We start from the raw sequence: 15716 nt of genomic DNA on the forward strand, positions 1-15716 counted from the left end.
AATGTGGAAGCTTAACTTCAGAAAGTGGGGTTTTTCCATTAAGGCTTAGTCTTCACGAAACAAGAGGTGGTGGTGCCAGTTTGCCAACAAACGTAACTTCATGTCTCTGGGTGATGTTGAAATTCACTGAGAAGCAGTTATTCATGCAGTTATTGTTAGTCATGAAATCGTATCAATGTTGTATTTTATATTGTAAATTAAAGATAAATAAAATCTTATAAAACAGTGGAAGTATTAACTAACATACCCTCTTTTTTATATCCTTGACTGAGTCAGGTTATATCTCATATTATATTGTTTCATGTTTTTCCTGTTCTTTGCAGGGTACTTCAGTATGTAACTGTGGAGTTGGGGTGCTAATCTTAACCTGGTAATTTGGCATTTTTCTGAGGTTTTCTTTTCATGCCATGTGAAGATACGTGGTGAACATTCTGTACAGGACAGGTTCTTACAGTAAGATTCCTTACTGATCTTATGATAGATCCATTTTTGGAAAATATACATGGATACTGAAGGTGCAGTTGCATTTTCAACATATAAAGGAAATAAACATGAGGGTTTTGGTAACAGCAGTGCCAGCCCTTCCATTCAGGCGTCTATATTAACATTAGCACCACTTTAGTTATTACGCTTTTCCATGCCCACCTTGTCACACTGTGTATGTCAGATTGGTAATGTGTCTTTTGGATCGAATTTTCTGTGTTGTTCCTCTCAGTACTGGTGTTTCTGGTGATCAGGAAAGGAAATGGGAATATTCTTCCTTTGGAAAAAAGTGCAAAATATCTACTGTTGTTTTGAGAAGCATCGGTGCTCACTTACAGCTTTGTGTCTCATGATGAAACAAAAGGCTTAAATAACAAGGACAGAAATAGTGGAGTGTTAGCTTACTGACAAAAAATGTTTGCCTGTTGCCCTTTCCAACAGTTCTGTGAATTGCCTTGGGGTGTAGATGGTGTTCCTCTTCCTGGAACTTACACCAGTGTGTTGTCGAACATAGACAGCTATAGTCTAATGTAAATGCAAATTTGGGCCCAAATATGTTTGGATTCTTAAATCAGTCTTATGAAAATGACTAGAACGTGTTCTTATTTTGGAGCCAAGTGCATTTAGATCAACCTAGTGGGAGAACATGGGAAGGATAGAGATCAAACTCTTGCAGTATCTGCAGTCAAGACATTTAATCCTGTAGCAACCGTCAGCGTTTGAATAAAGAGCTAAACTTCCAGCTTGTAGTTTCAGGAAAGCATGTAAATTTTGTAACAGTCCAGCTGTGTATAAATGGTCTGATACACCCAAGATGGACATTGCAGTGGTCTTCTGTAACAATGAATGGGAAGCAATTTAGAAGGGAACAACCTTCAAGTCAGCAAGTTGATTTGGCAGGCCTGTGGTTTTTAAGGGGGGTTGACACTTGCAGAAGTGTTTGGGCTTATGGGGAAGGATGGCCAGTCCAGGCTAAAGTATTGTAGAGATGAAATGGTCAGCTCCCAGAATCCTTAACTCAATGAAATGCAGGCACACAGCCTAGGATATGGAAGCCGTCTTAAGGAAAAAACCTGTCTATCGATCTAATCAGGCTGTTTAAGGCTGCTACAGCCCCTGGTGGGTATTTATGGTAGGCTTGTAAAAGATGCAAGAAATGTGTTGTACAGTGGAAATACTTACTCAGCCTTGACCTGTCACTGTGTGACTGGGCATTGCTATAAAAACAGAAGAATTATTTGTTTCAGGTAAGAGGGGGGATCAGATTCCCTGAAAAAAAAAGAGTTTTCTTAAGTGGGATGTACAAATAAAGCATGCTTAGGAAGAAAGATTAATATCTGCAGTAGAAAATACAGGAATTTGTTGCTAGCTGTTCTCTAAAGCTATCAAGACAAATTGTTCTTCATTTCAGCATGCAGTGAAGTGTGCAGTTACAGGATGTGCCTGGTCACTGTCAGTATTAATTTCAGGTCTGTCCTGAAACTTCTCCAGTGATTTACAGAACAAGCCAGCGAGCAGCAATACGGGGCATATGGGCAGGTCTTGAATAGGGTCCATCAGAGCCCAGGGTGAGGAATGCAGTGTCCTAGCAGGTACTGAGTTCTGTCACCCAGTCAGCTTCTATGAGGTTGTTTAAGTCCAGCTGATCACAGCACCCTTAGGGCATTGCTGTCCACTGAGTCAAAGTGGGATACACACAGACAATATATTGATTTTTATCTTGGCAGCCAGCTGACTTGATCTGGCTGCCCTTCCTCTGTAGAAGTGTTGGATAGGATGTTGCTGTAAATAGAAAAGTAAAATATGCATGTCTGAGTTTAATACTTAATTGCAATGGGATGAAAAAATCAGAGGGCAGGGGAATTAATATTCAAGGATAGCAGGAGCTGGCCTACATTGGCTGAAAGAGATCCAAGGCTTTCTGCAGCTCTGACTGCCCCTGTTCTTATCACAGAAGTAACATCTGTGCATCTATTTAGGTTATTCATGGTGCTTGTCTGGTTGATAATTAGGTTTGTGTCTGCTGTAACCATTCAGGTAATGCTTTCCCAGGATCTCTGCTGGCAGGTGGCTGATCTTCTGAGTTTTTTTTAAATAGAGTGGGGTAGAAAGCTCCTTCAGAAGGGTCCCTTCCTGCCCTTCAGCTGATGGTGGTGGTTTGATGCTGCAAACAGTCGGCTCGGTGCTCGGAGCTGTATTTTCCCATGGTCAGTATACTGCATTTTCCTTTGGAGAGCTGTTCATTCACAGTTGCCTTGGGTGGAGGCTTTTCTTTTGTGACCTGGGTGCTGTTTTCATGGTAGTGGCAGAACACAAAGAATTAAAACCAAAGACTGGGAAGTGTCATATGTAAGCTATTATTAAGGACCTTGTCAACAATGAGCTTTGGGAAACTCTTCAGAACTGCTAAAATGCTGTAACTGCAGATGGGGTTAGGAGTATAGAATAGCTCAAGTTGGAAGGGACCCATAAGGATCATTAAGTCCAAATCCCTGCTCCTCACAGGACTACCTAAAACTAAACCATATCTCCTAAGAGCATCATCCGGATGCTCCTTGCGCTCTGCCAGTCTTGGTGCCATGACCACTTCACCCTCTCGGTGAAGAACCTTTTCCTAATTTCCACCCTGAACTTCCCCCAGTGCATCTTCATTCCATTTCCCTGTGTCCTGTTGGTGGTCACCAGTGGAGATCACCACCGCCCTTGAAGAAGGTGTAGGCTGGGATGAGGGGACCCCTCTACACCTGTGTGCAGGTCGAAGATGCTTGCATCAGTGAATCATTCAGATTCACTACCAGTTAATAGTGAATAATATCACCATGGACTTTGCTTAAACAACTGATATTTTAATACTATCTTTAAATACTTCTTTTCCTTCTGAAGAAAACCTTGTTTAGAAAAGTTGATTATTAGAGAATATTGATGGGTTTTTCTTTGCTAAGAAAAATATACTGTGCTCTGTTGATGTGCTCCCTTTGTTGATAGTATGGCTGTGGGAGAACCTTCCTGTATCAGTAAGTGAGGCAAAATTTGTTTGAGGGGTAGATAAGAGGGGACTGGTGATTTATGAGTACCATTCCCAGGTTTTTTATATATTCATATTTATGAATATATATTTTCTATGTAATTCTAATGTCTCTGGACATGGTCAAAAACTTTCGTAGTATCTACAGATGAAAACGCTTTTGGAACATGATTGCGAAGTGGCCACACTGAAACTGAGAACATTTTGCTAATCTGTGGGTATGTTACCCTTTTGCAAATCCGGTTTGATCTCTCAGAGCTAAATAGGATTATTCTGGCACTCAGGCTTTCTCAAGCATTAAACCTGGAGTAGGTGCTGGCATCTAGAAGGAAGCACCACGCATGTGGTTGTCTGTCCTAGGGTTTAGTCCTTCCATAGCATGAAAAGTAAATCTGTGAATGCTGCACTGCCAGGCTGAAGACTTGAGTCGTTTGTAATTTGGCATTTTATTGGACATCAGGGCTGCCATTTTCTGTAGTTATTTTCAACCTCTGCTCCTGTAGTTTTAATTCCAGGGCAACTTCCTTCAGTTTACCAGCAAAGTTTTTGAGTAAGCAGGATTATCTGAGCTTTTTCAAGTCATTTGAATGTCCTTAATACATGTGACAGTGACATTTGTTAAAGCCAATTCTGGATTGATGTCATGTGAATTATAGCAATGTGTAATGCCCTGTGATTGCAATATGTTCAGTAGAAATGCTTACACCTCTGCATAAGTCACATAGCTGCATAGAACAGCATTTTTTAATCTCATTTCTGTCTCTGAACTTATTTGCAAGGGATCCACCCCAGGTAACTCAGAAAAGCTGGACAGGTGGGAGTAGGCTGATGTCGGATGTGCAGAAGAGCTGATGCTACTGTTAAATGCTGAGGCTGCAAACTGGAAAAGGTTGAGAGTGCAGGGCTGGATGCTTGGGACAGTTCATGGTTCTGTATGTAGCACTGGATATGACAGTAGTTTGCATCCAAAAAACACTTGGCTGCATAGGAAGAACACTTCCCAGATAAGCTGGAAGGAAGCTTTTTAAGGGAAGAAACAATTTTGAGAGGTGTTTTATAAACCCCTTCCAAGCCTATCTTTATCCCTGGGTTTGGTTTTTCTTTTCTTTGCCTTCCTTTCACAACATCTCATTAAATCTCTCCAGACCTTCCTAGGCCGGACAGGTTTTTGTTGTTACACAACATTGTCCAAGGTGCGCTGGTGGATCAGCTACTATTGCCAGAGCACTAGAAGTGAGAACTCAAACTCTTTGGCACAGTTAAGAAGAGAAGGTGTCACAATTGAGCTGGGGCTCTCTGGGAGCAGTTTAAGGCAGATGCATTGCGTGCTGCAGGGCTCAACTCGGAGCAAACACAGTTTTTTCCAGTAGGCTGTGATGGTAAAATTTAAAGACTGTACAGCTTTCAGAAGTTATTAGAGGGTTTAGGTAAATTGGCTTTTGAAAGCCTTTGGGGTCCAGCTTTTAGATGTTCCTTACATCAGGTTGTGCAAGTGTTTCAAAAACTGGTAAGCTTTAAAATGAATGGAAGCCTGAAATAGATGGGGAAAAAATCCCACGTATTTTTGGAAGCAGAGAAGTGGCAGAACTCTTGGCAGGTGGTTAATCCGGCAGAGGGGCTTTGTTGGGTGAAGCTGTGGCGGGCTGAACCTGCAGTGCTTGCAGGCACTGCCTGTCCATGAGCCATGCAGGGCCACGAGGGGGAAACATGCAGATGGTGTGAGGGGACCGACGGCACAGGTCACACGCACTTGTAGTGTGTATCATGTCTTGGCCTTGTACACAGGGGCTCATTGCAGCTGTAAGTCTGAGGGAAGCAGGAGGTTATTTCTCACTCTTTGGGAGATGTGGCCATTAATGAAGAGTGGGCTCACAAAGGAGAAAACCCAAGCACGCCCTGCCTTTCTATAAACACGCACTAATTACTCAGAAGTACACGAGTTGCCTGCCAGAAGGATGTGTTCTTCAGGATGTGATTCCAGATGGTTCTTTCTAAACCGTATAAATATATGTATTTTAAAGCTGGTAACAAAACAGACTGTAAAATAAACTGAACACTCGCATTAAAAACCCCCCACATTTATGACACACACCAGTGTGATTCAGGCTGAGAAATCATTTGGATTCACAGCAACACAGACGGGCTTCTCCCCTCTGATGTGACCGAGCTGCTGTGCTGGGGCATTCGTGTGGATACTCCTCGTGCCCACTGTCCCCTGTGGACCTGCCACCAGCGTGTCCTCCCTGGTTAGTCATTTGTTTATTGCTCCATCTCGACGGCTGAGCTTTCTGCTGTATTTCTGCTCTTGCAAGGCATGGCCACGCTTTTCTACACAGGAAATATTTGGCTGTTGCGCACGTTGGGGTCTGTGAAGTGTTTTTCAGGCAAGGTGCAATGTCACCCTGCTCCGAGGTATCAGTTTATGGGAAAGATCCTAGGAGTGTGTGGCTGTTGGTAGCATTGGGGTTTAGCCTCCCTGTGTGTGAAGCCTCCCTGAGGCTCAGGTTGTGAGTTTAGGGCTGTGGTGTGACATGGCAGGGGGGCCTGGTGTTGGATGGATGGGAGCATAGCTTACACATCCTATGAAGAGTTTACCAAAATGTTTAGAAAGTAGGGAAATGTTTGTTGAACTATGCAGAATAGCAAACCTCTAATGCCAAAGCCCTGCAGTACAGAATACTGAGTGCTTTGGTCCTTGGGTTGTTCAGCATGAAACACCAGTGGGTTTAGACTCATAGAACCTAAACCTGTTTAGGCTTGGATGTGGACCTCCATGCTCTGGGACAGGATAAACTTGGCGTAAGCCTTCCTGACAAACTTTAACCTGTAAATTCCCGGTGATGATTGCGCTATGTACCTCACTCCAGTTTCCCAAAGGTTTCTGGGTCTCAGCTCACCTTTTGCTGCAGCTTCAATCAGGACATTTTCTACTCCTAACAGGCAAGGGCAAGCTGCTGATTTCATTGGTGCTTTTTGAGCTTTTTTCTCAATATGGCAGTGTCTATCTCATTCAGCTGTGGGCCACCAAGCTCTTGCCAGATCCCATTTGCTTGGACTTCTGAACTTCTATTCCTGCCTCTGGGGAAAAAAACCCAACCAAACCATGTCTTAAGGCCTTACAACGTAAGGTCTGTTGTCTGTCTGTCTGTATGTGGGGAGTCTGTTTGGTGGAGATGAAGTAAGGCTGCACAGTGCATGAGGTCATTTGGAGGTGGCAGGTGAAATATCTGTGCTTTGGTGTGACCCCTGATAATGTATTGGCAGAGCTTCGATGTGAAAAGCTGGGATTGCTGCTTCGGGCTGGCTGTTGCTAGTCCATGTCGCCGTGCATCAGTTTTAGGGTGTCGGAAGGGAACAGGGCAGATTAGGAAAGAGCAGCACACCTAATTCTTGTCTTTGGGCAGCTTTTTGGTCCTTGTGACCGGTTTCCATGGCAGGAAAATACGCAGCTTTGGTTAAACCTGTTACGTGTGACTTTGTTGTTGTGCTCTGAAACGGTTCCTCTATTTCACAGCAGTGTCGAGCAGTGCAAAATCTGCTGTTGCCAGATAGCGAGTGGGTGTTGTGCCAGTGTTTGTGCAGAGAGGAGCTGCTCCGGCAGCCGAAGGGCAGCTGGCAGCTCTCCTGCCTCGTCATGCGTGTTGCCGTGCTCTGATTCACTGCACAGGATCATCTGCTGGTCCGGGGTGTTCTTGTGTCCCCTCGGCTTGATCAGGGCTAGAAAATGAGATTGCCTCTGTATGCACGTGGGAGGTGGGAGTTTGTGTACTATTAATGCTGAATTTGAGGGGAATTTGTGTGTTGCGCCGAAGATCCCAGCAAATCCTGTGATTCCTCTTGTCCAAAGCCAGGTGCTTTTAGGGACACACATGAAGCAGTGTTTTTTTTGCTGCCAGATCTACCAAGGTATACACAGGTGTATTTCCATGGAGTTCGGTGCGAGTATGGGGGCTTGTGGACCATGCGTGCCCTTCCACTAGCAAAAGGAGTCTCATGATCAGTGCTGATCAAATCATCGTCTGTTCAGTTCTTTCCTCTTCTGAAAGTCTGCCATCTGTACAACAAGAACAGTGGTGCACAGCCGCCACTTGGGGAAAGGTGCAGCAAGGAAGGGGTTTGGGTTCTATAGGAGGGGTGTCCCTGGGGAATGTTTGTAGTAAAGGCCTGGTGATTTCCCCACAGCTAACCCCAGGCACTACTTTCTGCAGTGGAGGGATGCTCATGTGAATGCCGTTCCTGTGCTGGATGTGGGCAGCCAGTTGTGTGCACCAGCCCTTTGAGCAGCCCCGAGGAAGTACCAGGGCAGCTGTGCAGCCTGTGTCTTGCCAGGGCACTTCCTGTGCTTCACTGATGCATTCCCCTCCTTTGCTTTGGGTCCTACTTCCCTACAGAAGTCAGTACTGTTGGTTTCTTTCTGCTTGTCGTGAATTCTGAATCCAAGTGTGTATTTAGCAATGGTTTTAATCTCTTTAAAACCGTCATATCTGTTTCTGTTTTAAAGAGCAGATCAACACTTTGTTGCTCTCCGACCTCCTTCCACTTCCCCAGCCCTCTGTTGCAGACCACTGAGGTGCAGAATCACTCTGTCTGCGACTGCTTTTAACTGATAATAGTTAATCACCACCTTTTGCAAACTGGCCTGCCATGTATCTTCTTTCTCTTGCTCTTCTGCTGGCCTGCTCTGTTCTCTTTCAGTTTGATTTATAGCTCTACACATGGGCATGTTAATGGAAAAACCTTGAAGGGACAGATTGTGTGTGCTCAGACTGCCACTTCAGCAAAAGCATGCATTTAGCTGCTTGGATTTCCATGTCTGTACCACATTATGGCTCAGCAGAGCAAGTGGGGTGTGCATTTAATTTAGTAAATGTCTTTCCTAACCTGTCACAGTGCTGCTTGTTTTCACTAGAGCATATGCTCTGATGGGGGCTGTTGATTCAGCAGAAATAATGATAGCCAGTAGAGCTGATCAGATGCTGCAGAAACAGTTTATCACATAAATTATTCAGTGACTGTTGCTGTTCCTTATCACGTAATGTGTTTGACCACTCGATGGTTGGTGCACTCATGTGCAGCAGCTCTGCTGAGGGGGCTTTTCTGCTTCACTGACCTTTGGTGCAGGTACAAAGGCTTCCTGTGCTCCCCACAGGCGGTACAGGGGGGGGAATGTGAGACCCTGGATGGTTGGTAAAGGCTTGAAGTGCTCCTGAAACAGTTCCCGGTTGGAGCCTTGTAAGTGGTGAAGCCATGGAGAGCCCCTGTGCATGTCAGAGATGTTACCGTTCACTTTGGCCACCAGTGCCAGTGGAAGGGGTCATTGAACGTGGTGCCTTCAGGTAACCCATCCGGCTGTGCCCAGAGCTGGGCTTGCACAACCCCTGGGGCTGGTGGAGCCCTGGGATGACCTCCAGCAGAAGGCAGGGGGTTCACTGGTGGTTCGGGTGTCTGCCCGTGCTGCAGCATAGGGCTCACACAGCTCTGCCACCGCCAGACCACTTCATGAGCCCTCATGCACTGCAGTTGTGCGTTCTTGCCCCTTGCCGCAGGGGCTGCAGGAAGCAGGAAGTTTAGGTTCAAAGTGTGTGGCAGGTCTTTTGTTTGGGTGAAGACATTGTGTGTCTCATGGTTTTCTACGTGAAGTTTGTTTGCTGCCGGATGTGACACATTTGTGCTTGTGTCAGGGCTTGTGGGGGTTGTGTTTTTTCCTGTTTCCTGGGCCAGGTAAGTTTCTTAATGCTTAAGTTGATTAGATGAGTATGACACTGATAAATGGATTATCTATCAGATACTGAGGGCGCTGTGTAAAACTGAAGTTGAGAAAGATCTTTTGTTATCTTCCACCTGTGGTTGTCCCTGTCACCTGCCCAGTTTGACACAGTCTTCCCATGGGAGCAGCCTTTTCTCTTCCCCAGTGCTGGAGTCAGTTTGCTGGAGCATCAAAACACCTTCTGATGCTGGTGGGTGGCTTGGGTGTTGATCTTGTTGCAGGTGGACAGTAGCAGGGATGGGTACATTGGGAATGCCAGGGAGACCCCTGGAATTTGTTTTTTTTTCCCATGGGACTCTGTGTTGAATTGCATTTGGAATAGCTGGTTCATCCCTCTGCTGGCAGTGCTTTTACCGTGTGAATGTCTGTGGTGAAAACCCCAGCTTCCCCTTCAGAAGCGATAGATCAGGCCTGTCAGTCTCTCCAGGATGATAACTGACCTGTGCAATGTCAATGTGCATTGCAGATGTGGTTTCTGCACAAGCCAGGTGCTGACGGGTTGTTCTCCACAGGCATCCCACAGTCCCCACACCCGTCCTTGTCTCTGGTGCACTACCTTGTCCCTCAAGCACTACAGCTGGAGCATTTTAACCCAGCACTTGGGATGGTGAGTGGCCAAAGCAGGCGGTTAACCCCTGCTCCGCCAGCCCAGCACTGTTCCCTTGGCATTGAGGTGCCTCCTGGAAATGTTGGTTTCTGTGGTATTTTAGATACATCCGCACTTGCATCCGTTTGAAATGGTCATTAAGGACATGTGGTCCCCTTGAATAAAGGTGGTGGTGAGCAGGGGATGTGAAGCTGTGATCCTGGCCATGCTCCAGGATGCTGTCAGTGTGTGGAGTTCAGAAGGCACCACTGATGGGATCACCTCCCATAATGCTGTTCTTTCCCATGGTCGCCTCTTTCCCATGGAAGAGGAGGGGAGAGGAGGCTCCCCTTGACACGGTCCGGGATGTGCTGTGGCCTCAAGGCTCTGCTCCAGTGCCTGGCTTGGGAGGGCTGTCAGGGGTCAGCACTGTGCTGCCGGTGTGGTGGTTACTGTGGAGCTGTGTGAAGGACAGGGCTGCTCCTGCGGTGGGTGCAGCTCCATGGTGTGGGAACGTTCGTGGCAGTGTTCCCCTCTCCACCCTTGGCTTCTCGTCCCGGCCTCTGGAACTGAGTGAACCTCTCCTGGAGGTGAGGCAGCTGTGCGTGGGACTCTGTGCTGCACAGGTCTGCCCTCAAACACAGACCTGATCTTACCCTTCTGGGTTTTAATAGGATTAATGTAAAGACCTAGATCTGTTCCTTGGTTCGGGAAGCCCCAGGGAAAGTTCTGTCACTGGCAGCCCCAGGGGCAGCTTGGTGTGAGGAGAGAAGGAGATGTCAGCCACTTCTGCTGCCCAAGTGGGGTGAACTCCACCTTGCTGCAGAATCAGGCAGTATTTTCATCTACTCGGTGATTCATCATCCGCATGTGGACCTCGTGGTAAGTGGACCTCACAGTGAGAGTGTCTTGGCAGTTTGTGCTGCTCACACCACGTCGTGCACCCAGAATTCAGCAAACTGCTTGGAGAAGGAAGGATTTAAAAGCCACAAGCCAAGAGCTGAATGTCTTCTAATGCTACCTCAGTGCCTGTAGCCACCACCCACCACATGCCTCTTAGCTCTCAGTGTGGTGGGATTCAGCCTGCTCTTAATGCATTGGTGTGTGTAGGGAGAGCACGGGGGAACTACAGCCTGTGAGAGTATTTCCTGTAGCAAGCTGTGCCTCAAGGTGCAGCCCAGAGCCATGCTTTCTTTAGCAACAAAGCCTTCTGGCAAAACAAACCAAAGCCAGACTAAACTATTCCTGCTCCAACAGCCGCTTTGCTGACAGACCCACCCGTGGGGCTGCAGTGTTAGTGGGAGCACTGAAATAATGAATTTGGAGCTGGACTTCAGTTGTGGACTGTGCGTCCCTCAGCATCTGATAACATTGTGAAGGAGCAGAGAGCGTTACTGGTCTCCCAAGTGAGTCTGAGGAATCTGCCTCCACCCTGTCATGGTTTAAACCCAGTCAGGTAACTCGTTCACTCACTCCCCACCTTCTTTCCTTCCCCCTACTCCCGGAGGGACGGAGAGGAGAATCGAAATGAATGCAACTCCCACGGGTTGAGAGAAGAGCAGTTCAGTAACTAAGGTATAACACAAATCACTGCTGCTACCACCAATGATAATAATGATGATAAGAGAAATAACAAGAGAAGAGAATACAACACCTCACCACCAGCCAACCGATAACTCCCCCCAGCCCGACCAATTACCGACCCATACCTCCTCCAGCCCCGCAATCTCCCAGCCCTTCCGGGTAACTCCCAGTTACCTCCTGGCCATGACGTGCTGTGGTATGGAATAGCTCTTTGGTCAGTTTGGGTCAGGTGTCCTGTCCCTGCTTCCTCCCAGCTTCCCCTCCTCCCTGGCAGGGCATGAGGCTCACAAAGTCCTTGGCCAAACCAAGACATCCTTGTTATCAGCCCTGTTCTGAGCTGAAAGTCAAAACACTGCACTGCACCAGCTACCAAGGAGGAGAAAAATGACTGCTACTGCTGAACCCAGGACACACGCTGACACCAGGGAGGGGGTCAAGGGCAGGCACTGTATCTTTGGCAAAGGCTCCTTTATGGTTTGCATTTGCTGCTGAGAGGAATCGCCTGAAATGGCCGATTCTGAGTGGTTCAGTTTGTTTGGTTTCCTTGTTCTCCTCCAGCCTGTGGTGGTTCTGCAGTGCTGCTCAGGGATGCAGATCTGAGGCTCTTTAAATACTGCTTATTTTTGCAGTTTATCACAGTCTTCCTTGATCTTTCCTCCTGCTGGTGAAGTGATGCTTAAATGTCTGTCACATTGCAAGCATGCAAGTTAATCAGTTAGGATCAATTTGTTAATAGCTGAGGAGGCCATGCTGGACAGCCGCAGCATCCTCAGGGCAGCGGTACTAACTGTGCTGGCCATGCTACAGCTGGAGAAACCCCTCTAAAAGGCAGCTGTGACACCAGTCTATGCTTGAGTGGCGAATGAGGCAGGTAAGCTTAGATGGGCACCATGGGGGTTCATGGGGGCTGGAGCTGATGCCGTGCTTCCTCTGTTGGATGTTTTGGAGCTGTTGTTGTACTTCCCCCTTTGCAATGCAGTCTTGCTCCATCCCGCAGTGCCAGGTCTCCCTCTCTGAGGGCAGCAGCACGTGCTGAGGGCAGCAGCACGTTCTGAGGGCAGTAGTTACAGCAGGGATTCTCCTTTGGTTCTGCTGGCTTCTCACACAGCCTTCATGTTAGGGTGGCTCAGACAGACCCAAAGGCTGCCTGAGAGCAAACGTTTGGGACAAAGCGTGGTGCATGGAGTGGAGCAGCACACTGCCAGTAATGGATGTGCTGTGGTGGGTAAAACACCTGCTGCCCTGGGGCTGTTTGAGGAAGGACGGTGCTAGAACCTGGGCCGCCTTCCCACAAACCTTCCTGCTGCACGGATGTGCCAGGTGAGCCGGTGCGGGGACTCCCGAGCAGGAGCTCTTGAGAAACCGTGCTGGAGAAGGGAGCTGCTTGCAAGACTGTAGTTTACAGGGCAAGGTGTGAAGCACGTAGGCAGATCTCACTGCAGACACCCAAAGTCACGCTCCAGGAGTTATGTTGTTGTTCTACTTGCAATGCACTTCCAAGATGTTCCTCTGACCAGGGAGTTATTTTTGTTTCATTTTAGAAGCTGAATGAATCTTTCTCTCATGAGAATGTTCTGTACTAGGCAGAAAGGAACTGACACTAACGTGGGCAGTGCCGGTCTCTTCATTGTCATGGCAAAGGGTCTCATGTGGCAAGAAAATAAGATGAAATCTGCTGCCTTTTCCATCAACTCCAGCAATAGACGCAGCATCCACCCAGCACTGTGAGTCCTGGCATTCGTTCTGAGAAGAGCAGTGACACTACGAGGCCATGCCAGATGGGTTATGCACAGGTAACCAAACCCAGCAGCAGTAAGGGGAAACTGGCTCAAACATGAGAAGGTCACGTTGCATTGCTTCTCTGGTTTCCCAAGCTAAGGCTCGCTGTGTGTCCCCGAAAGACCTAGGTAAAGCTAAAATTAAGTCAGTCGGATAAATATTTATAGTAGATATGTTGGGATACAATCCTCAAGCGGCCTGATTGCTCTCTCTATGCTCCAAAATGTACTAAAGGGGAAATAATAATGCTATAAATACAGTCCTGTTTAGCTGGCTCATTACCTTAGGGGTGTTTATGGTCGTTCTCTGGGGAATTAAAGCTGCAGCAGTGAAAAAATGAACAGGGAACTGAAAAAACAGTAGAGAGTGATCCCTTTGCCAGTGATACTTTGGTTGCGAGGCTCTGCTTACACAATGATTCATCATTACAGTAGCAATCAGGTTTAAAGTCCTTGTATGTACAAGTCATGGCAGCAACCACTGCAGTGTTTGCACAGGCTGGTCAGACTATTTTGTTGCAAGCTTCTTTGGAGAAGCCTCAGCCATCAGCTCTTTGGTTTGTTTGTGGTGGGGTTTTTTGGTTTGGTTTTCCTTACTTCAGGAAATAGAACAGTGCACAAGACTTTGAGGATTCAGACAAAAATAATAAAATTATTGTTATTTTTCAGTTGTTTTCCACACCAACTTACTTTGCCATCTTCCAAAGTATTTTGTATCTGGCAAAGTGCAGCCTTCTGTAGTGAATGAGTTTCTTTGGTTTGATTTTGCTCTTTCCCTTTATAGGAGCAAAGCTCGGTGCGCTGCTGAGTACGTGCTTCCCCTGAAACAGCCCGCTCCAATTCCTGCAATGAAGTGGGTAGAGTTTGCAGGAATTGAAAGCACAGAAAGGAAAAGGACCTGACTTTCACCAACCCACGATCCCAACTTCTGTGGGAAGAGCTCCGAGGTTAATGTGCTGCTCCCTTGACCAAGAGGTTCCTGGTATGTGAGCGTCTTGCTGGGAAACGCTTGGTGTTCAGTTTGTCCGCTGAACCCCTTGGAGGAAGGGAGGCTGGCTCCCAGGGTCAGGAATGTGGGGGTGTGCCTCCTGCCCGCAGCTCCACAAGCCTTTCTGCTTGCGTATTGGGAAGCGCTCTCCAGAGCAGTCAGGAGGGAGCTGTGCTTGCCTTGTTTTCCAAGGGGGAAGCCAGCGTTCATACAGGGACTCTTTATCCATCCTTTTTCCTATCTGGTAACCTGAGCCCAGGTTATCTCCTTAATGCCATTGAGTCTGTTCCTGTTAAACCTCAGCAACCTTGCTGTTCCAATTCCTATTTCTCTACAGTTAATTCTGAAATGAAGTTTCTGCAGCATCACAGCCTTTATAGCAGCGTAGCAGTTTGGGATAAGCATGCACTGTTTATCCTACGCATGGCACCAATACCAGAATAAATCTGTCTAGCTGGTCCATGTCTTCATTTACTCTATGCAGACGGTACATCGGATATATTTAGGGTCATGACTATCTTTAGTTCTGAAACATCTGACAGCCAAAAGGCCTGGGTTGTGGGCACTTTTGCTTCTATCAGCAGCGAGCTGAAACTTTCTCCTTTCTCCTCATTGGCGTTTGGGCTATAGAAAGAGCAAAGAATTGATTCTGCTTGAATTTATGCCATCAGTGTGTTGTTGATTTTCAGCTTCTCTGTGACCACAGCAGTCCTGGAAGAGATGGATAAAAAGTCTTTCCTTTGCTGAATGTAGTAGCAATGATGTGGAATAAGTAAGTGTACAGAGTGTGCTTTGAGCTGTGTTCTGGCCTAGCGATCCCTGGGGTCTTCAACCAGTGCATCTGAGTATGCATCGCCCTGTGATTGTCAGCATGACGGAGGAGTGCCCTGTAGCAGGGACCAACTGACTTTGCCCTCACCCAGAAAGAGAATTTAATTTCTCTATTGCACACCACGTTTGACACTAGTTTCATGTAGTTTCACAGCTCATCTTTGCACCACACTTCCTGCACCCTTTCCTTTGACCTGGGTTTCCGATCTTTCTCTTGTAGTTGTGCATTGTTGTGCTCATTGGGTGGCTGCAGCCACTCCCCAAACAGCTGCTGAGCTCTGGAAACTTTATCCCAGGTCAGCCGGCACCGTGTGGTGGGGCTAGTCTATGCTGGGACAAAATCCACCTTATTTCTCTTTTTTTTGCCCTTCCTTGGCTCCAGGTGGATAGTTGAAAATAGCCTTGTTAAACAGACCTCCCACAGAAGCCTGTGTGAGTCTGGCAAACACTCGAGATTGAGTAAGTGCTTCATGATTTGGTTTTGACTTAATAGTTCATCTCAGCATTTGAAAAAAACAAACCAAAACAAAAGGCCTGCTCCTTCTTACTGAAGAGCTTTCTACTTTGTGCTTGATGACTGCATTTATCTGATCGTGTACAAGATGACTGATTTTCATGTGATTGCCTTCTAATGTCAAGCCATAAAGCAGCCTCCCCAGAAGACCTTACCCAGC

This window comes from Pezoporus flaviventris, unplaced genomic scaffold (assembly GCF_033815535.1).
Source record: "Pezoporus flaviventris isolate CSIRO_AGI_PZ_B2104156 unplaced genomic scaffold, CSIRO_AGI_Pfla_v1 ptg000006l, whole genome shotgun sequence".
Lineage (NCBI taxonomy): Eukaryota > Metazoa > Chordata > Aves > Psittaciformes > Psittacidae > Pezoporus > Pezoporus flaviventris.